The following is a 22,706-nucleotide window of genomic DNA, read 5'->3' on the forward strand; positions in this document are numbered from 1 at the left end:
CTCTCCTTTCCTCAATAACAGGATGGCAAAATTAAGCTTTTTGACATTACTTGATCTCCTTGCTTAGAATCTGAATCAATACTTGTTTCCTCTTGAGCATCAGAAGATTAATTATGCTTGTCAGTTGGTGTGGGAATCAGGGAAACATTATCCCCATGAATACTTGTCACTCTGGATAGTAGGTCATGTCAAGACACACTATCAGACAATGTAGAATTTCCATCTGTGAGCCAAGAGTATTCCACTAAAGCTTAAAGTGCATTACTGGCAGCAGGAATTTTGTTTGTTCCTCATATCTGAAAAGCCTGAAACTTCTCTCAGAGGTATGTGAAGTTTAAGTTTTGTCAATAATCTATGTTCACTCAGAAGAGCGTGAGATCCATCACAGAGCTGATTCATGTGGGCTACTGTTCAAAAGTATAGTAGCTTTACACATAGTAAAGCTATTCACACAAATATTATTTAGATTAAAAATACCATGTGACTTGAGGGAATACATCTTCAGAATGAAAAGGTAGACTTATATTAGTGGTGGGTTGAACCTGGTTGGATGCCAGGTGCCCACCAAAGCCATTCTATCATTTGCCTCTGTAAGTGAACAGGGGAGAGAAAATTTAACAAAAGGTCGTGAGTTTAGGTAAGGACAGAGAGAGATCACTCATTGATTACTGTAACGGACAAAACAGACTTGACTTAAGGAATTTAATTGAATTTATTACCAAACAAAATCAGAGCAGGATAATCAGAAGTAAAACAAACCTTAAAAACACTTTTTCCCCCACCCTTCCCTCTTTTTCAGGCTCTACCTCTTTCTCCCTGGATGCACATGGAGATGGGGAATGGGTGTTACAGTCAGTTCATCACAGGTTGTTACTACTGCTGGTCAGGGAGCAGAGTCCTTTCTCTGTTCCAGCATGGGGTCCCTCCCACAGGAGACAGTTGCAAGTCCTTCCCATGTGCTATAGCTCTTCAGAAACTGCTGCAACATGGGCACCTTTCCAGAGGGTGCAGTCCTTCAAAAACAGCCTGTTCCAATGTTGGTCCCCCACAGGATCACAAGTCCTACCAGGAAACCTGCTCTAGTGTGGGTTTTTCTCTCCACGGGTCCATGGGACCCTACCAGGAGCCAGCATGGGCTTCCCATGGGGTCACAGCTTTCTCTCACTCCACTCTTCTCTGAGCACAATTACAGATCACACAGAATACGCTGAATTGGAAGCGACCCACAAGGATCATCAAGTCTAACTCTTAGCCCTGCACAGGACCAGCCCCAAGAGTCACACAATGTGCCTCAGAGTATCATCCAAAACACTTCTCGAACTCTGTCAGGCTTGGTGCTCCCCGGGGGAGCCTGTTCCAGAGCCCAGCCATTCTCTGGATGAAGAACCTTTTTCTAATGTCTAACCTAAACCTCCCCTGACACAGTTTCAGACTATTCCCTTATCTGTTGTACATGTTTTTATGGTCAGGTTTTGGTAGCAGAAGGGCTACAGGGGTGGCTTCTGTGAGAAGCTGCCAGAAGCTTTCACCATGTCCTGTAGAACCAATGCCAGCTGGCTCCAGGACAGACCTGCCAGTGGCCAAGGCCAAGGCAGACAGGAATGATAGTAACACCTCCATAATAACATATTTAAGGAGAAAAAAGTTGTTGGGCAGATAAAAACTGCAGCCAGAGAAGAGCAGAGTGAGAACATGTGAGCAACTCTGCAGACACCAAGGTCAGTGAAGAAGGAGGAGGAGGAGGAGGTAATCCAAGCATCAGAGCTGGGGTTCCCCTGCAGCCTGTGGTGAAGACCATGATGAAGCAGCTGTGACTCTGCAGCCCATGGAGGTCAACAGGGATGCAGAGTTCCACCTGCAGCCCATGGAGGACACCCACACCAGAGCAGGTGGATGCCTGAAGGCGGCTGTGACCCTGCAGGAGGCCCAAGCTGGAGCAGGGTCCTGGCAGGGACCTGCTGACCTGTGGAGAGAGGAGCCCACGCTGGAGCAGCCTGTGCTTGAAAGACTGCATCCCATGGAAAAGTGACCCACATTGCAGCAGTTTGTGAAGAACTGTTGCCCAGGGGATGGACTCACACTGGAGAAGTTTGTGGGGGACTGTTTCCACAGGGAGAAGAGGAAAGACTCCTTTCTCTGAGCAGCAGCGGCAACAACCTGTGATGAACTGAGTGTAACTCCCATTCCCCGTCTCCCTGAGCTGCTGGTGGAGGAGAAAGTAGAACTTGGGAAGGAAGGAGGGATGGGGAAAGATGTTTTTAAGATTTATTTTACTTCTCATTCTCCTTCTCTGATTCCATTAGTAATAAATTTAATTAATATCCCCACTTCAAATCTGTTTTGCCCATGACAGTGATCAGTGAGCGATCTCCCGGTCCTTATCTCAATGCATGAACCCTTCGTTATATTTTCTCTCCTGTGTCCAGTTGCAGAGGGAAGTGAGAAAATAGCTTTAGTGGGTTCCTGGTGGCCAGCCAGGGTTAACATGTTACATATATGCAATAACTTTTTTTCCTTCTTAAATATGTTAACACAAAGATATTACTACCTTGATCAGTGGTGGGTCCATCCTGAAGCTGGCTGGTAATAGTTCTGTGAGACATGGGGAAAGCTTCTGGCAGCTTCTCACAGAAGCCACCTCTGTAACCCCTCCACTACCAAAACCTGGCCAGGCAAACGCAATAAAATAAAGATATCTTTGTACTGGTAAATTAGCTGTTTCCTGAATCATATTTTTCAGGTTCTCATCTAAATTACTTTCCACCTATCCTTTTCTTTTGACTCACCTTAGTGAGGGGAATCTTATGCACAAATACAAGTTAAATTATCATTGCTTGCAAGATTTTCAGACACGTATCTATGTTTGCATAAACATATAAATGTATGTATAGATAGATAGATAGGTAGATATTAAAAATGTTAATTTCCCCACACAGGAAGCCTTTATAGATATCTTCAGGTCTTCACTGTAATTCCTCAGAAAGTCAATTAAAATTCTGGTTTTTCATGCTGTCTTCAAAGTATCTGACAATTGGTAAATTCATAGATTCTAAAACCACTGCCTAATATGATCTCTGGGCTTTATTTTACTACTCCTAGCCTCCAACCATCTGTCTCACTCCATCTGTTGTCTCGTCTTTTACTTAGTTTGAAAATTCTTTGGATAGGGATTGTCTTCTTGGCTCACGTTTGGCAGAGAGATCCTGGCCTCTAATAGACTTCTAAGAATTATGGTAATACAAATAATAGCAAGAATCAACTTATTTGTCAGTTAAGAAAGTATATTGCAATATAGTTAACCAAATAGAAGGTAAGATAACTTTTACAACATCTGAAAGACTTCATTCCTGTGGCAATTTTTAATGCCTTACATTCATATATCAGGGCTCCATACGTTCAGGTGACTGAAAAATGTATTGGGTAGGATTACAATCCGAAACACACCTACGTGTTTTTGTGACATATTTGCGTTTCAGGTTTTATATGAAATTGTGAAATTTTCAAGTGTCTGTATACAAGCAGTAAACATTGTTACGACTGACTAGGCTGAAATTGTAATTCACTCAGTAGAGCAACACAAGTTAAATCCCTCAGATTTCTGAGATTTTATGGGTTTATTTGCTTCTTCAAGTTTAGAGCTGCTGATTTTTTCTGGAAATTCTCTTTGTGAGTATCAATAATGTAGTCTGTGGGAATATGCTACACTATTAGTCTGAGCTAATCAATGGGAAAGAATCTGAATCGAATTTTGTTTTATATCCACCCTACTCAACCTAATTACACTGACTGTTTATATAGTTTCTTTTATTTTTGTCAAAAAAATTTATTAGTAACTAAGAAAATAGAGTACTGCATCCCTCCACAATTAAAGTCTAGTCAGATGTATGTCCATTTCCATTTCCTCCACAGAGAAGCTGTCAGATTTCACTTTAATTCCAAGAACACTATGAAAGATCACCTTAATTCTAGGATTCTTGGCATGGCATTTACGTTGTCATTCAAATTGATCAATTCATATTGCTGAGTTGTCAGTCTAAAATGTATCAAATTTATTTTCAAAATGTATTTTCATTAACTATTTACCTGTTCTTTGCCTGTAATATAAGATGTGCCTTTCAAAAATCTTGAAAATACCTATACAGTTTTGATTACAGATTTTGATCTTGACCTTCATTCAGAACCTCTCCATGTCAAAACACTGAACCTAAGGAAATTGCTACAGATTTATTCTTGGGTTTGGCCTTACAGTCAGTCAGGCTAAATGCAAACTGTAAGGAAGTAAATAGTATGTATTATCTTATGATGTATATTCATATGTTCTAGCTTATTAGAAAATGTAAAACTTTCTTTGATAAGTTTCCCTTGATCATATGACATCACTATTTTAGAAGAGTTTTACACAGATCTGCATATGAAAGTAAGAGCAGTCAAGGTCTATAATAATTAATGAAACAGAAGTAAATACCAAAAAAATGCAAACAATATTTTGGCTGCTAAAAAAGTACATACCTGTTGCTCATTCTGGTGGTGAATTCAGGTGACATTACAATGTTCTTTGCTGCTACCATAAAAATCAAAAAATGCTTATGTACATTCTAGTTTTCTCTCCTGCCAAAAATATTCACATATAAAACCAAGTAAAAAACCAATCCTGTAGACCATTATTGTTGGAAAGAATTAAAAAAAAAAAAAAAGGAAAACTACTGATCGTTACAGTGGTTAATTAACCAAAATAAACTAGGCTATTATCTCTGAAAATTTCCAGCCCCTCTGAAAGTTGTGCTAAATCTACAACCTGTAATAATACATTGTTGATGAAATATTTTCCTTCTTATGGGCTGAACATTTGACTCACATGCTTGCCTCCTACTCTATCAGAAACCTGGTGCAAGGATGAAGAAGACTGTGAATACCAGCAAACAGAATTTATTTGTGCCTAATTTCAAAGAGATCAATGAGTTTGTAACTACCTCATGTCTAATTCTCTGTGGTAAAGGAAAGGAGGCCAAAGACCAGAGGAATAAAAGTTTTTGGTAATATGATTAAGTGCTAGTCATAGTTCAGTGTAGAACAAGTATACAAATATTATGAATTAGTGCCACTGTATTGTCTTTATTATCTTTCAGTTCACGGTAGTGCATCTTTTTTTCTCTTTCAGTTTTCCTTGATTTAATAAATGCCACATCAAAACACTTTAGTAGACTGTAAAAAATATTTACAGACTTCTGAGTGCCAACAATATTACTGTAATCATCATAGAAGTGATGTACAGCATTAAAGTCATTCTTATTTAAGAATTTTTTATTTAAATAGTGCAGCTGAAAAGCACGATCAAGTAACTGCATAACAGAGCCAAGGGAAGCAGAGAATCCACTTCATTGTTTAGGTCAGTTAATTTGTCTCCTTTACTCTGTAATCCTGCTTGTCATATAAAACTGTGAGGGTAAAGCTGTAGCTCAGTAACATAAGTCTTATTAAAAATAAAATACATTTCAACCCCACTTTTAAAGTGGTAAAACACAAATTAATTAGGATGCTGCCAAATAAATTATGCTGCTTATGTCTCAGAAGTGCTCAGCAAGTTTATGTAGACTGAGTTTTAGGTACTCAGCTTGAAGTAAACATGCAGTTTATTTGCATAGAAACAGTCCAACTAGAGTAAGATAAGCAATGTAAAAAAGGCCTCTGTTTCTTTTCTTAATCAATATTTTTTAAGATAATTTCCTCTAGCATATTAATATATATTATGGGATAGAAATTGTCTTAAATGAAATCTCATATTACTTCTTTTTCTTACATATTCCCCAAATTTTTAGCGATATAGACAAGTATGTATACAGGTTTTATTTTTTTCCTTTAGATAATTAAACGCTGTCAGTTTTATTGATAAATATATGTCAGTCTTCAATGTGTCACCTAAATGCTCCTGTTATATTTATTTTAATATCTCATTGGTGATTAACTGCATTATTATGTTTTGCCTATGATTTAAGGAAAATGTTATCCTTTCTTCTAATGGGTAAGGATTAAAAAAAATAATTAAAAAAATAAATCAAGAATATTTTTAAGTTGTTCACTGCCCCTATGTTCTGGAAAGTAAGAAAGTGATTACACTGCAAAATCTAACAAAAAAACTGCCTTTCATTTTAAACGAAATTTCTGAGTTAAATTGTTACCAAACCCTGTTACTGAATGCTACATAAAGGACAGAAGCCTTTTTTATAAGAACATACAGAGGACTGATGGAAAGAGGAGTTACAGATCTGGCAGCTTATAATGCTGATCTGCAGACCCACGGTCTTAGACGCAGACCCCTCCTTTGACACAGAAATATAACTGGATAATGCTTAAAACAAAAGTTTTGAGAGGTTTGACTACTCTATTCTTCTCCATTTCAGAAGAACTAGGAGGCACAAAGGCATGATACTTACTTATTTTGAACTTTCCACTTCTGTAAGAGTGGAAACATACCTAAAAATTGATTTTCCCATTATAGGTAAATATTTTCTCTGTTAGTCCATCTAATACATGTTTAGTTTGTGATATTTTTAGAAGGCAGAGGCTGTAAATTTGTGGGTAGTATTTAGTTGGTTTTTCATTCCTCAAAAAGAAAAAAAAAATTAAAAAATAGTAGTTTAGAGTTTTATTTGGGTATTCATTTCTTCCCAGATCTCATGAGCTGGCACCTTGTTGTAAGTCACAATAAAGCAGAAACGTCCCAGAAGAGATTCTACAAGCACAGTCTACCTGTTTGATGTTAATGTGCCTGTGCAGAACCCTGAAGGTTAATAGAGGCACCATGCTTCTCACAAACATTCCTGGTGTCTCATCCACCGTGAATTCAGTTGTTTGTGTGATATCAGGGCTCCATACGTTCAGGTGACTGAAAAATGTATTGGGTAGGATTACAATCTGAAACACACCTATGTGTTTATGTGGCATATTTGCGTTTCAGGTTTTATATGAAATTGTGAAATAACTTCTGATCTATTTATGCAGGTATGACAGAACTTGTAAAGAAGAAGGAAATTATTCCTACTGGGTATAGCTTCTACACGATTTTTCATTAACTTCCTTGGCTACTAAGAGCCCAATTTTAGATCAAAAAATATTTTTTAGGAAATCAGCTATCTCTACTCTTTTTCTAATAATTTATAATTAACAGATAAAATTGATAACTTTATTTCCAAGTCTCCCGGCATCCCCAGCTAACAACATGGTTTCAAAACTAAATATTCTAATTAATAGATCTTAATTTTCCCAGATAATTTGATTTTTCTTTAAGCAACAATCATATGGTGAAAATCTCTTTGCATCAAACTCTTTTTCTCCAGTCTGAAAATAATAAAACAATTTATGTTCTAATCACTGCTTTTTCTGTTTGGCTCAACTGTTAATTTATTCTGTAAATTATAGGACTTCTAATTAATCTGGAAGATTCTATGACTATTTAGAATGCAGGGTGAGCTAAGCTTCATTTGAAAAAGAAATCTAACTATTTTCTTAAAGTTAAATCCTGAATTTGCAAGTAAAAGATTGTATGAAGAACTGAAATGAAAGTTCATGCTAAAATATGAACACTGGTTGTGACATGCTGCGGCTACCCTTAAAGAAGACTTTCAAAATCAGAATGTTTTAAAGTTATCACATAAAAGTCTTAGAGGAGCTAGAAATGCTCTGGAGAATACACTGAGAAGTTCGGGACAGGCAATAGAGAGAAGTAGATAAAAGATGGGGCTTTAAACTAATATCATGGAAACACAAGAAATATTTATTATTAAAAGAAGAGATAGAAAAAAAACCCTAGAACAGATGAAGAAAACTGTGTTGCTGGATTTTTTTAATGCATCTTGTTAGACACCTGCTTTTAGGTGTGAATTCTTTCTCATGCAGTTTAAACACTTGCCATGGTGTTTCATTCCAATAAGTGACTGATTTCTGTGTGGACTTTATTTTGCTTTCCTAGGGAAGCAAATCTATTTACTTAATCCAGCACATAACTAATATTTAATTTTACTTCTGATAAAGAAATAGAAAACCTATAACAATTTTAAAATACTGAAAAATTAATTGACCTAATTTGGATATTAGGAAAGTATTTTGTCAAGCATATTTGGAGGGTGGAAGAAAAAAGACATTAACATTCCTAAGGAATTTTTTACTTGTTTCTAGATAGCAGAAAATTTTAAAATTTGCAGTTCAAATGTCATAGACTTTCTCTTTTGATGTATTTAGAGTAATATAAACCCCAGTTATTTCTAAAATTTTAAAGAGGAATTAGTTGTTTTAATAGGACAAAGTGTCTAGGAGTCTTTTGAATTCAGGTATGACAAAACTTCATCTAACATTGCTGTCTAAGAGACCATATAAATTTGATTCTATGTTTAAGTTAAGCTTATTCATCAATTTTTGGGCTTGACTGTACATTCAGTGAAGTCATAGGTAAAGTCATTACCTTAAAAAAGCCCTTATTTTTTTAATTGCTTTGGGTTGTATTTGTTGAGCTCCTGCCAAGATACTGACATAGATCCCACTCAAACAAGAGTTTAAGTCTGTGCTTAAGTCTAAGCACATACTTTTATCTAATTCAAATTCTAGATAGATGTGGCAGACTTCCAGCCCTCAGTCTTAATACAGTTGGAACTCACAATTGGATCAGAAGGAATTATGCTTTCAGTGAGAAAAATATCAGTCCTGAGGGATGGGGGTTTGATGTTATCCTAGAAACAAAGGAAAAGATTTGTCCACATTATAAAAATATTTTTACTCCTGAAAAAAACCTTTTCCTTCCTGTGAGAAAGTCCAATCATGTATTCTGAAATCCTGTCTATATTGCACTCAGCAACTGTTTGATACCTTCAGTGAAAAAAGAACATCATTCCTTTTGTAATAAGAATCTGTTACAGAAGGATTCTGGAATGGGGCTGTTACATACTACAGAATCCATAAAACCCAAAGTATCATGAAAGTGGTATAAATGGATGCCTGTCATTTTCTCTCACATAAATACTTCCAAAGACCAATGAGAAATTTCTCAGAAGTTTCTTTGTTTCTTAGTGATTTCCTTGCATAATTTTCATTTTTCTTTCAGAGAATACAGATGTTATTTTTCATGCTGAATTCTAATGAATGTATGGTCGACTGAGAGATAGTGCATATTCTGATCTTTTATAATCACCAATAAAAGTGGAAATAATATTTTTAGATGACTTAGTATTTAGGTTACCCCTACATGCTAGATCAGTTGTCCTCAACACACCATTTGAAATGAGAGTCTGTCATGAAATAGTGCCGAATAGCAAAGAAGACTTCAAGATTTTCTCAGTTCTATGCTGCTCTGATACTTGTATCCATGTAAACCTGGATAATCCACCTGCATATTCATCCCTTCCTGTAAAAGGTAAGAGGCAACATTATTAACAAGGATTAGGTTATGACATTGTTTTACAAAATACCATATAAGAATAATTCTGTTTCAAATTTAAGCACTCCAAAGTATGGTATATGCAAAACTGTAAATAAGAGTTGAGATGGTAGCCAGCACTGCTGTATGGCTTTGTCCTAAAATCTCATGAGTATGCCACAACTGGGTACATGTTTTATTTCTGTTATAAGAGTTATTAAAAGAGGCTTTTGGTCAGTAAACAGTAATGTAGCAGCGTCATCCAGCAGAAAACTTTAATGAAATTTTGCTTAGTGCTAGGCAGAAAATACAATTCCTTACAATAAATATCTTACAACTTTCTCTGTCCTTTTAATGACACTTACATACAAAGTAACATCAAGTTACTTTGACAAAGATAACATCAAGTATTGGTAGCTATTCAGTAGAATAAAAATCCCAGAAAGTATTCACTGTAGAAACTAAAAGTCTCATATAAACTTCAATGACCTAATGAGAAGAACCTATTTAGAAGGGTGGGTCAGCGTTACAGTTCTGAGAAAACATTGTCTTATTCTGGAATAGTAGAATTTTGATTCCTGAATGTTGGGGAATCAGTTTCTCCTAAATTTAATTTAATTTTTTTAGGTTTTCTGATGGTTTGATGTGATTTTAAGATAAATAATTTCAAGCCTATAAGGGTACAAATAGAATGTTTTTTAATGTTTTATAGAAGAATATTTTTCTTTCAGCAGAAAAATTATCATGATGAAAAGTAAATAAAATGACTGATATGTTTAAACTAGTCTTTGTACAAATAATATTGTTTTATTACAAGTCAAAGTATTACTGTATTTCTGTACCTTTTCTTTTTCTTTTACATGAGATTATATAACACTGACAAAGCAGTTTAATTTATAAATTCTGATTGGAATCTGGCATTTAGAGGTGGGTTTTCTTAAATGGTTGTAATTTTAATGCTTCATATTTCAAGCTCTTATTTTTCTTTTAAGCTTTTAAAATTGAATTATTTGAAAAGTGCTATCGATGCCAAGCAGCAAGTTTAACTCTACCTAATCAAGTATAGGCATAAAAAAACTTAACTATGAGATAAAATAAGAACACTTACCAGTTAAGAAAAAATAAAAAAGGAAAGTGAAATGAAATAATGAACAAAGATTTAAAGTCACTCTCTGGAAATGGAAAGGAACAGAGAAACCCATAATGTGTTGCCAATCTATAAATAAGCAATTAAATTTATTGGCTATAGCAGAAGAACTTACATGTTCACTCGTGTGAATACAGGCTACACAGTCTGGCCTTGAAAGACTACTTCTGAATAAAGACTCCAGTAACATAAAGCAGTATTGATTTGCAAGATAAAAAGAATTAAACTTTGAATGAACTTTAGGGATTTTTTTTTTTCCCAAACAGTGGCAGTTTTGTACCAGTTATGCATCTAGAAAAAAAAAAAAGGCAAATGTTTTTGGTGATGAAGATCATCATGCAGAGAAAACTTTTCTTTTAAAAAGTATTATTTTTAACAGTTATTTTGAAATCCACCTCCTTGTTGCCCCATCCCATCTTTGACCTTGTCAGTTTTAATAGGTTTTAACTTTTATTCAGCTGTCACATTCTTGCTATCATCTTCCTTACTAAAAAAGTTACCATCTGTCTGAACCAACAATATTTTCATTGTTAAGGCATCTTCTCCCACAACATATGTCTTCAATTTCTAATGTGAATCAGAATTCTTGGAGAATGTTGTCAACGATCATGCCACCAATCTGATTGAATCAGCCTTGACATTTTGCCAATTAAACTGTGCACTTTAAAGAAAATTATAAATAGCACTTACTTTGTTACAAAGTTCAGTATGGCTCAATAGGATAATGAAACATAGAATTTCCTATATTTTTTCGGAGATTCATATAATAACAAGAATTTCAGTTTTGTGGTCCAATTAATAAATTACTTTTGTAGTAGTTTACTTCTATGTAGTAGGTTTTTTTTAAAAATTAGATCTTTTTAGAGGTTTTTTTAATATCTAAATTATCAAGTGAATTAAATTAATAAAACATACATTTGCATAATTCTGGAAGCATGACATAGTATAAAAAAATGTTCAGGCCATGGAATCTATGACAAATTATGGTGTTGTCTACTTTTTGCACTCTAATTCTTGATTCTAAAGTATTCAGTGTCTTATTACATTCACAGATGTGATAATTTGACATTTTTTCTCACTAACAGAATTTCCAAAATATATATTGACATTAGAAAACAAAAACTTTTAAGGACTTGAGAGGAAGTGGAAGAGAATAGAAAGTTCAAACGTGGATGGAAAGAGTCTTTAATAAGATTTACTTCTGAGAGTAGTTATCAGGAAAACTGGTTTCAGCTGGAAGAAATTAGGAGCCCTTGGAGCCTTCAGTATTACTGCCTATATATAGCATATCCTGTACTGGTTTTTTTTCATAGATCTTTGAACAGTTTAGTCCTGCAAGATACTGTATGTCTTGTCTCCTCCATATGAAAAGTTTTCCAATAAGGCTAGTTGAACATTTTCCAGCAGAGCTATTCTTCAGTGTAAAATTATGTTTTGACCACACAGATGTCTTCCTAAGAAAAAGTCTGCTTTTCAGAATACTTTTTTTGGGACTTTTCATCCTTAAAAGCTAGATAGTCCAATCTTAATATATCTCAAATGCCAAAGAAAAGGTAAAATATTATTGCTTAATAACTCGGGGGGTTTTTTTTGTTTTGTTTTTTTTTTTCCAGTTTTCATGTATAGTTACATCATATGTAACTGTATATGTATGTGACATTACATATGTATGCCACAGCACATGTAGACATCACATCGTCTGGATGTGCATGCAACGGGATGCCAGAAAGAAATATAAAAGGACTTTACTCACACTAAAAACCTGGATTTCTTCATGTGAAGTGTTAATTGTTGCCAAAAGCTAATCCAATCTTCTTCATTCAAGAGTGGGAAAGAAGAACTATTGCTCTAGGCAGCTGGGAATTTCTCTGTGAAGCCTTCCACCAGATGAACAGCAGATCTGAGACAACTGACTTGATGAAGCTATTCTTCTTTAAATCCGAGCTCTGTTCTCCTCCCAGTTTTTAAGCTGCTTTGGACAGTTCTGTTACCTATTCTCTGTATTTCAATAAGGAGTAGGTGGGGCTGCTAGTTTTGCACTTAAGAAGGAGTAATTTGCCTGCAGAAAGGGCAAACATCACTGACTATGCAGCGAAGTTCCTATGTACACCCCCTGGGAATGAACCAATATCTTGCAGGATACATGCATATATATTTGCAATGGGGAAGCCTTGAGTAGGGCCATGGAAAAACACCACAAAATTATCTTATATTTTCAACAATAAGTGCAGTTGTGTTACTGAGTCATAGTTCCTTTCGTGAGATAGAGCAGTAGACTTGACCTACCTATCACACAAAGCCTCAGTTTATCTCTAAGCTGTAATTTTCTTACATTACTAAAAGCCTTGTACAGTGCTCTGGGCATGGAAGTGGCATAGTATTTAATAATAACTGAAGGGTGATTGCAATTCTTCTACATATACACACAATGATTTTCAATAAATGTAAACAGCTAAAATTGAAAAGCAAAAGGAAAGAAATTACAAACAGAAAAAAATAAGTCATAGTTATAGAGCAAAAGATGACAGAGAATATACTTTTATTTCCACTTGACAGGGAGAGATTGGTCTTTGATTTCTGTAGTTGGGACATAGAATCTGTATTTCATGAGAAAGTAAAAGCTTGTGTTCGTGACCAGCGTAATGAGTATTTGTTAAGGTCTCACATTTCTAAAATCTGAATCTCATTTATTTTAAGACTGTACTAATTTTAGAAGAACTATCAAGCAAAGGCACATTTTTAAAACCCAACAGCAGTTTACATGAGGAAACCTTTATTTCTTGTGTCAGTATTTACCCAAATTGAGATTATTGCCAATCATTTTTATGTTCTTTCTTGCCTTTTAAAAAAGACACTAAAAAAGAAAAAAAATTATAGCAGATAAGATACTTTATCCCATGGTGAGAATAACAACCAAGTTGAGACTTATGTTGAATGAAATTTGTATTCCAGTCAATGTTCGTGTGTATAATCAAGTACTGTGTGCAGTTAAATGAGTCTGTTGTCTTGCTATAATGAGTATCTACATCCATCCTAACAGTTAATGAGGAATAAATGACTTATTATCAATGAATGGCAGTATCTAAATAGCTTTGCTACAAAAACAGAATATTAATATGTGTAGCTAAAATAGATCTTAAATGATAATGGACTTATTCAGACTATTAATTATTTTAAAAGCCTCTAGTAAGGTTTGCTGCTTCTGGATGGAATTGGAGCTCAACTGGTTCAAGTGCCCTTATATGTTTGCAGACAGTGTTAACAAATGACCCTTTAAAATTGTATCTTAGAACTAAATGGAAAAAGGGTTTTTATGAAATACATGTGCTGCCATGAAAAATCAGACCACAGATCTCTGTAGTTCAGCATTTTATTCCCACCAGAAATTAGGCCTACTAACTTCAGTGGAAGCAGCAAGAACTGTCTCTGTAGCTGACCTTGCATTTTAACTGACTCACCTCCTAATGATCAGCTGAGGGCAAACCTGTGCCCTAAGGTACAAAGGCAATGCCTTTTACTATCATTTTTTTGAAAACCAACGTTTTCTAGTACAGTGAAAAGATTTCATTGTCACATGAATGTCAAATTAATTTCTTTAATTTCTAAGCTCTTGGTCTCAGTGATACCATGTTCAGATCATAAAATTACAACTATTGCAGAAATTTGGCTTGTTCAATTATTCCTGGCAGTGAGTAGATGCAGTGACCTCTTATCTACATAGACTAACAAATTCTGGATGAAGAATTAATTGTGGAATTTCTTTTAATTCTTCCCAGTTTTAGCCAAGTTCTCAGCTATTATTTATATATAGGAAGCTATTCCCAGAGCTTGTCTTGATTCAGGAAAATTAAGTATCTCAGATAGCCTTAGTAAAACAGTAGAACACTAAGCAAGTTTTGATTACATTTATATCTGATGCCACAAAGCTCATATAAAATGGCCTGGATTTACTAATCTCCAGGTCACAAATCTAAGCATTTTTGCTTTCAGAATCTACCAAGATCAGGAAATGAATGTGGGTTTAAAAAAAAAAAAATGCGGTGACAATAATTATTATAGTTATTTTTAATGGAATTTCCCTTTTTTCTTAGATATTTTGCAAGCAGTGTATATTTAAACTGTGATTCTAGAAGAAAAGAAACTCCACTCTGATGCTCTAAGGGAATTTTTTTTACGATACAACACAAGAAAAATATTAAACTTTACTGTAAATTCATATGAGTACACAGCTCAAAAATTCTCACGTAAATTTTTATGTAACAAACATCACTCTTTCTAATCTGATCTAAACACACAATAATATGTATCTATGCAGCTAATTAATGAGTGTTATGCTGGACTTAAAAGTATCTGTATTTAAATTTCAGATAATAAAGGTTTCCAAACTAGCTAGTTGCCATGAGAGATTTTCAGACAGTTTTCAGGCAATTTCCAGAATAAATTTTTTGTTATACATTTTTTTCTGATTCAGAGAAACTCTGAAACAAAAATAATCTAAGAAAATGAAAAAGTATGCATAGAAAAGAATCAGAAATATATTGTTTCCCTCTACATATTCTTCCATTCTTTCATTTCAGCTGAAATTCAATCTTCTTAATACTATGTTGTTTTAAGAAAGGTCTGCTTGCAGATATCATACAGACAAATCACAAAGACTTACCTGAAGTCTAAACCGAGGTCATCTAAATCTGTGGACATTAACATTTAGCTCAACTCTGTGTTCAGTTTGGTGTCTGTTAGAGAAAAAAAAAGTATCTCTGTTACTGAATTTTATAGTCCATTCAAAGAGACGCATAGCAGACTTCCAGTACCTAAAGGGGACCTACAAGGAAAGCTGAAGACGGAGTTTTTACAAGAGTATATAGTGATAGAATAAGGGATTATGGTTTTAAACTGAAAGAGGGTAGATTTAAATCAGATATTAGTAAGAAATTTTTTACCAGGAGGGTGGTGAGACACTGGAATAGGTACCCCATAGAAGTTGTGGGTAGCCCATCCCTGGAAGTGTTCAAGGCCAGGTTGAATCGGTCATCGAGCAACCTGCTCTACTCAAAGGTGTCCCTGTCAGGGTTGGAACTAAATCTTTAAGGTCCCTTCCAACCCAAAACATTCTATGATTCCATGACTCTGCCTTTCTGTGACACGTTTTGGTATCTAGTTTCCTCCTTAAACGAGCTAAAAAACCCCTAGTATTTCTGCTTCAAAGTACTCGATGACTTAAATACCATTAACAAACCACTGAAGCGAATTAAATACATCTAGACACCTAATGTTGAGATATTTGAGCAGTTTCTATTACACCCAAAATGTCTTTATAGATTTAAAGGATATACCTGATGTGTAAAGTCAGTAATTTATTAGTGTAATTGAAATATTAACAGTCAAATTGAAGACTTATTAATACAAATAAGAGAGATTAAATAAATAGATATTAATCTATAAATTTATGCATACTTGTTTAAATAGTCGTATAAAATATTAAACATATTATTTTTATAATAACGTATTTATACACAGAAAAAGTCTTAAAAGAAAATACAGTTCATAATAACATACTACCAGACTAAGGACTTTGGTTTTCAGATCTTAAAGATGAACACTTTGCTACAGGATGTGCAGACATCAAATCTTTTCTAAGAAACTTCAGCAACATATGCTTCATACCTTCTTCCCTAGGCATTTTTCAAAGTTTGAAATTAAACCTGAATCACAGGCACAATTGGCAAATAATTTGAATTTATGTAATAAATCAGTCAAATACTAACAAAGTTGTAATTCAGAAGACACAACCTGCTCAGTAAAAAAGACATCTCCTTGGATATGTCACTGTTGTATTGGTACTCATGCAAGGTTTTCTTTGAAATACCAAAGATTAACCCATTTGTTATAAAAGAAAATGAGAATTTAAATATGTTTTATGAGATCATGCAGTAAAATATTTGGAATCACAAGTTTGTTCTGTTGCATGCACCAGACACTGAATGCTTTCTGAAAATGATGTGTTATTTTTTCAGGAATAGCATGAAAAAATGCTTCAAAAATATCAAAAAGGCTTCTCTTTTGGCCTGTGCAAACAAAAATACAAGAATTTTCAAGATAAAACAAGCAGTGGAAGCATTGATGAGTCTGATTTATACTAAGAAACAAAAAAAAGGGTAGGTACTAGAATAGTGGGAGCACCTTCTAATGTAAGAAGCACTGGTTATGCTGTAGTGAATCAGATTCAGATTTTAGAAGGTATTGATTTGATGTTAAGAGTAAACAAATCAAAAATGTTTGAAATGTTTGAAATTTTCCAAATTTCCCACATCCTAAATTGTCTTTACACCTAGTGTTCATGAGACTGAAAAGGTGCCTGACCATGCTAGCAGCAGAAAATATCACGCTCAAAACAAACTACAAGTGCAACTGTGCTGTGACTGCAATCTAAAAGCAATTTTCAGGGGAAGTGTTAAAGAGTATTACATAAAAAAGTGGTTTAAGAGTAAAGATATGATTTATGTTCATTTAAGTAAGAGAAATAATATGCAGAATTAGTTTTGGTATATGAAGTGTTCAAGATTCTGTGTCCATTTTTTAGCTGTAAATAAAATATACTGCTAAAGTTTCCTGGATAAAGTTGCCTTGATAGTGCTGAAACATTAGGGAGAAAACCTTTTGTAAAATAATAAGGGTACTCATTCATGTCTTTGTTATTTAAGATTAATAAAGTTATTTTATTTATGATTTATAGTAACACTAGGGAATCTAACCTTTTTTCTAAAGTAAAGATATAAATCTTTTTTTTGTTATTTTTATGACGAAATGAATTTTAAAGTTTCATTTTAGTATCTGGTTGTCAGTTACTATCCATCAGTTATTCTTTTACACTTTATTATAAAAAGGTTTTCCCTGGTGCACTCTATTTCATAGCTTTTTCAAAGAAATCTCATGAAAAGTGTGAAAGTATTCAATGAGCCATACATGCCCACATAAAGTTAAATATATTTTTTATCTCTGTTGCATATTTATTTTATGCAGTATGTCACTTGATTTGCAGTGAGTTGGAAATCTGAGTGTTGCTTTTCATATCAAGTCACACATTAAAATTATTATCTGGTAGCTAGAACTATTCTACTGTCATTGAAGCCATCCCCAACCCCTTTAATTTTGCATGTTTCTACTGTGGAAAGCAGTCTTCAGGCATACTGTGTAAATACAGAGTAATAGGTTTGGCATCAATACAGTTATTCACACCTTCTCTAGCAAACCAGAACACATAATTAATTATGTTTCATTGATAGAGCACATTAATTTTCTAAATTGTTGCAGGGCTGAGCACTATCATTACAATTGTAAATTGATAACTTACTTGTAAAAACTCCGAAGTCATTCAGATATTTTATGAGCAAGATTCTTGGTTAGCTAGTATATATTTGTTCATGGAGGTACAATGAGTTCTGTGTTTTATGGGCAGATGGATGATAAACTGTTGGTCAAATCCTCTCTACCATGTTGAGGACAAAATAGCTCACAATATATAGCATAAGCTTTACTGAATTATGCTATGTAATTTTGAGTCTCTCATAGTAGTCTTAGTTATAATCCTAAGGGTAAATTTTCTAAAGGACTTCATTGTGGTAGAATATTAAACTAATGATTACGAGTGAAGAAAACTTTGGAGCAAGTGAACTGCTTTCAAAAATTGGATTTACATGTATTCAAAAAAATGTTCTCATGCAAAAAACTGTCTGAAATAAAGTAAATAAACTGCTTCTGAAATTTGTAAGAAGAAAATAATATTAATAGTGTGCACAGAATCAGGATTCCAGTACAATCTTCTTTACCTCTTTTCCTTGTGACTAGAGCACAAAAAGTGAGAGCAAAAATGATTGTTTCAGAAATTCTTTTGATTCTGACAATCTGGAAAACTTCAAAAACCTGGTGTTTAACCAGCCATTCCAGAGGCTGTTGTTTCTGATCTATGTTTAAGAGAAACCTAACTTCTGGTAAAATTAAATAAGGGCTATTTCCAAGTAGCTCTATCCTGATATAAAACCATGAATTTCTATTTCTTACAGCTGAGAAACTGACTTGCAAGATCAGCATTCCAAACCCAAAAACTCACAGCATGTGTCACCAAGCAGCATATCAGTTTGAGACAAAAGATCAGTTTTGCTCCATTTCTTAATGCGTAAATATAGTCTTGACTCTTTCTTTGAAGTGAATTAAAAAGTATTTTATTTGGAGTTAAATATTTTAATTTTCAAATTTTCTTCTTTTCAGGGAAGTTTTACACAATGTCAAAGTATCAGTTGTGTTTTTTTCATGAATAACTATTCAAAATACTTCCAACTGCACTTGATTCTTTATTTAAACTAAGGCAGTTCATTTCAACTTGGTGAGGCAGGTCTATGTCTATAAAACCATATCATGTAAGTGAGGAAAACATGTCCAAGTGGGTTTTTTTTAGGCTATTTCTGAATTAAAAAAACATGTTAAATGAACATGTGATGAGACCTTGAGCCAGCCAGAATGTCTTAGTAAGTCTAACATTGCTTAAAGCGAATATAACAGAAGCCACATGAAAAGCTTACATACTATAAAGTTAATAAAAGACAGAATCAAAACTAAAGATAAGTAGACACACCTGCTAAGGTAGACAATAAAAACATAAGTAAAAAAGCGATCTCCCAGTCCTTTCTGTCCTTAAAGGACTGTCTCTCCTCCAACCTAGTTCTTGGTTTAGAACTTGGTATCTATGACAAACATCTTTCTCACTGACACCCTTGAGTCTTGCCTACATTTCTGCTTCTTGCTTCTCCCCAGAGAGATCATAGGAATTTTTGCTGCTTGTTCAGGTTACTTACTTTTTTAGTCTCCCCATGGTGCTTATCCAGCAGAAACCTTGTTCAGCTTACTATACTCTCTGAGATGGAATAACATGTTCCTGATAGGAATCAAGGCACAGGATCAAGGCAGTCATCTCACCCAGTCCCAGACTACTGGCAGCAAATAGCACAGGCTAATCAACAACAGACACTATTAATCATAGTTTGGCACTATATGCAAATATATATTGCAATGGATTTTTTTTTAAGAATTTATTATTTTCAAAATTAAACCTAATGTTGTCTATACTGCAAAAGGAAGAAAATAAGTGATAGTTAAAGTAGTTATAGATGTTCAGCTTGATCAGTCTCACAGATCTTCCATGACTGAGTAATCTGAGTTACCTCGATTTGATAACTCACTGTTTACAACTTTACTCTTTACCTCATACTCCGTCAGACTATTGGGTCTATCCTCAACATAAAATGGCCTGGTGCATTGTATTGACAAATATATACACTACTACATCTTCTGCTCAGTTACTAGATAGTAATATGGTAAATATTGATATCTAATTTCACCAGTTCTCAGTCTTTATATAAATGTCTAACATATCTTTTAGTCATCTGCAAGCATCACCTCTACAGTTCTGATGACTTTTTTCATTAAAAACTCCCCCCCAAAAAAACCCAAAAAGCCCCCACTAAATAAATCTTAGCATTAAAGTCAAGTTTGTTGCTTTTATAAGTACATTAACATTAAATAACCTAACATGTAAGATAGAAACAAACATCACCATTAGAAAAGCTGTAATAGTGGTAGCTCATGTAATTTGACAAGAAATTATAATTCTTTTTTACAAAAAATACATGACCAATGACCTAGATGATTGCAGAGTATGTTATAGATCATTCACAGACTGGCCAATTATGGAAATATCTAATCATTTGGGATTGAAAATCATGTCTAAAAAGAGCATTTTGGTGAATCCTGGGAAATGCATCTAATCAGTCTGAAGAATATTTTAGAGGATGTTCCTCTTATGACCAAATGAGGAGAAGTGGATCTTCTTTCTTTTTGCTTTCACAGAAATGTTTAGTTCTCAGCACTTCAGGGAAAGTTCTTACATATTTTACAATTGAATTTTTGTCTATATAACTCAAAACCTATTAGAAATTAAGTTTAAACTAGAAATATGTAATGAGGATACACAACATTTTTTGGGTCTCACTCATGCCTCCTAAACATACAGGATGTCAGTATTGCTTATCTGTCTTGTTTAACTGTTAAAGAGGAGCACAAATGATAAAGAAATATCAGACACGACATTTGCACAGGGAAGGTCAGTCAAAGTGCATCTGGTCACCAAGTCACATGAATTCTTTCTATGTTCTGCTGGGATCAGATTTACAGAGAGCAAAAGATATCTCTCTGCTTACATGTTGTAATCAATCCCTTCTTTTCATAAAATAAAGATCTGATGAAAAAAATAATTTTTTCTTTCTTTTTTTTTTCTGAAACTCTTTATGGAAACAGTAAGTAGTTGAGAAATATGCCATTGCTAATAATTCAAATTGTTTATTAGATATGGTAGAACATAAACAATAGTTGTATTGTATGATTTTTTCCCCTTTAATCACTTATGTATAGTCAAATTACTTTTTTGTAATATGGTGAAGTAGAATAGTTGAATGACCTGCTATAAATATGAAGCTCAGAACTGATTTAATCGGTATTGTAGTTAGTCTTTTTTCTTTATATTTTTCTTTGTTTCATCTTGATTGTTTGTTAGTGTTATTGTAAGTAAAACAAAAAGATAAATGATAATAACAGCATATACATGTAAAGGAAACAAAACAAAACAGGAAAAAACAATATCAAGCAAATTTAAATAGATTGAAACTTAAATTTATCCAGTGAGGGCTGAAGGAACAGGATTCAAAGTGTAAATCTGAACTTATCTTCAGGGTATTGGAAAATTCATGTACGTGTTGTGAGCAAGTTGGTCCAATTTCATTTATTTTGGCCTGTTATCTTTATAAAACCCATTGAAGCCCTTCCTATGAATGCCATCTCATTATTTTGTGTTTCAGTATGGATAATTTTCAGTCACTTTACATGAAAGATGTTTTATGGAAGTAAAGTGACTTGAATTTATCATGGAAGAGTAGGGGAAAACTTACCTTTCGAGTGATTTGGATTTTTCCCATTAGGGTGTTATCACAGCTGGTTTTCAATGTTCTGGTGCTTCCTAGTATGTGCCGTAAAAAAAAAAAAAAAAAAGGAAAGGTAAATCTTAGACAAAAATGTTTATGTTTCTTCTATTATGTTTCTTTTATAGCATCTTCTTTTTACTTTATTTCTACCCATTCATTTCCAGATGCTGTTTATGAATGAAGTGTATATTTAATGTACACCTATTACAGAGGAATTAACAACTAATATTAAAGAGACGTATGAAGACGGATGGAATGTTAATCAAACTTGTATACAGTGCACAAGTTCTTTATAATTTTTCAGTTTTAACAACTTTATTTCAAACAATGTTTCAAACTTACTATCTCTGTCTCTCAAGCTTCTGCTATGCTTTGGGGCTTTTGAGTATTTTTTGGAGGAAAGGGAATTTTTTTATTTTGTAAAAGAACCCGGAGCTAATGGTTTTCGGTTATGCCTCGTGCTTTCGTAACATCCAGCTAATCATTAATCCTTGAGCAGTGGTCTGAACTTTGGTCATTATTACTTAAAAAGTCACAAAAAATGTTAATGAAATCTAATAAATATCTAGGTTACCCCCAGAGATCATGGCTCCTGGAATAAATAGAGAATAACTCTTGACAGTCTACAGTAATTCATATTTATGAATGAAAAAGAGTGAAGGAGTCTGCCTGCATGATTCCTAACAGGCAATGTCACTAAAAGCCTATGAGAAAATATTTATTTCTGTGCTATCTCCTGATGTAAATATTACGAGGGAGGGAAAAGAACACTTATCAGCAATATCTGTGGATGAAATTCTTATTAGGGAAGGGTGTAGATGAGCAAAGGTGAAACAGTCAAATTTGCCAAATTGGTGTCAGAAATATAGGACTGTGCTATTTCTTCAGATATTTAAATTTGTCACCAACACCACAGTATTGACAAAATCTGCTTAGGCCAGTGACAGCTTTGTTTGCTGCCTGCTGCATGACATCTGCCCCTAAATTTTCAAGGCAATACACAGAAATATAGCTTTCTAACTCCCATTACAGTCCAAAGAAACTGCTGCTGACCTGGAACCCAGTATTTCACAAAAAATGACCTAGAAGCTATTGTGTGTCTTTTGTCAGTGCTATACATCAGAATTAA

General features: G+C 34.1%; 1 long non-coding RNA gene across 1 annotated transcript; it reads right to left on the reverse strand.

The window, feature by feature from the left end:
* Positions 1–3,381: 3,381 nt before the first annotated feature.
* On the reverse strand, positions 3,382–21,622 carry LOC127476464 (uncharacterized). Its single transcript, XR_007906630.1, has 4 exons — positions 21,545–21,622; positions 10,666–10,841; positions 6,924–9,391; positions 3,382–3,444 (listed from the first exon to the last, which is right to left on the reverse strand). It is a non-coding gene; the product is annotated as an uncharacterized LOC127476464 (long non-coding RNA).
* Positions 21,623–22,706: the final 1,084 nt, after the last annotated feature.

Source organism: Manacus candei, unplaced genomic scaffold (genome assembly GCF_025592945.1).
Source record: "Manacus candei isolate 608988 ecotype Guabito, Panama unplaced genomic scaffold, ASM2559294v1 h1tg000049l, whole genome shotgun sequence".
Taxonomy (NCBI): domain Eukaryota; kingdom Metazoa; phylum Chordata; class Aves; order Passeriformes; family Pipridae; genus Manacus; species Manacus candei.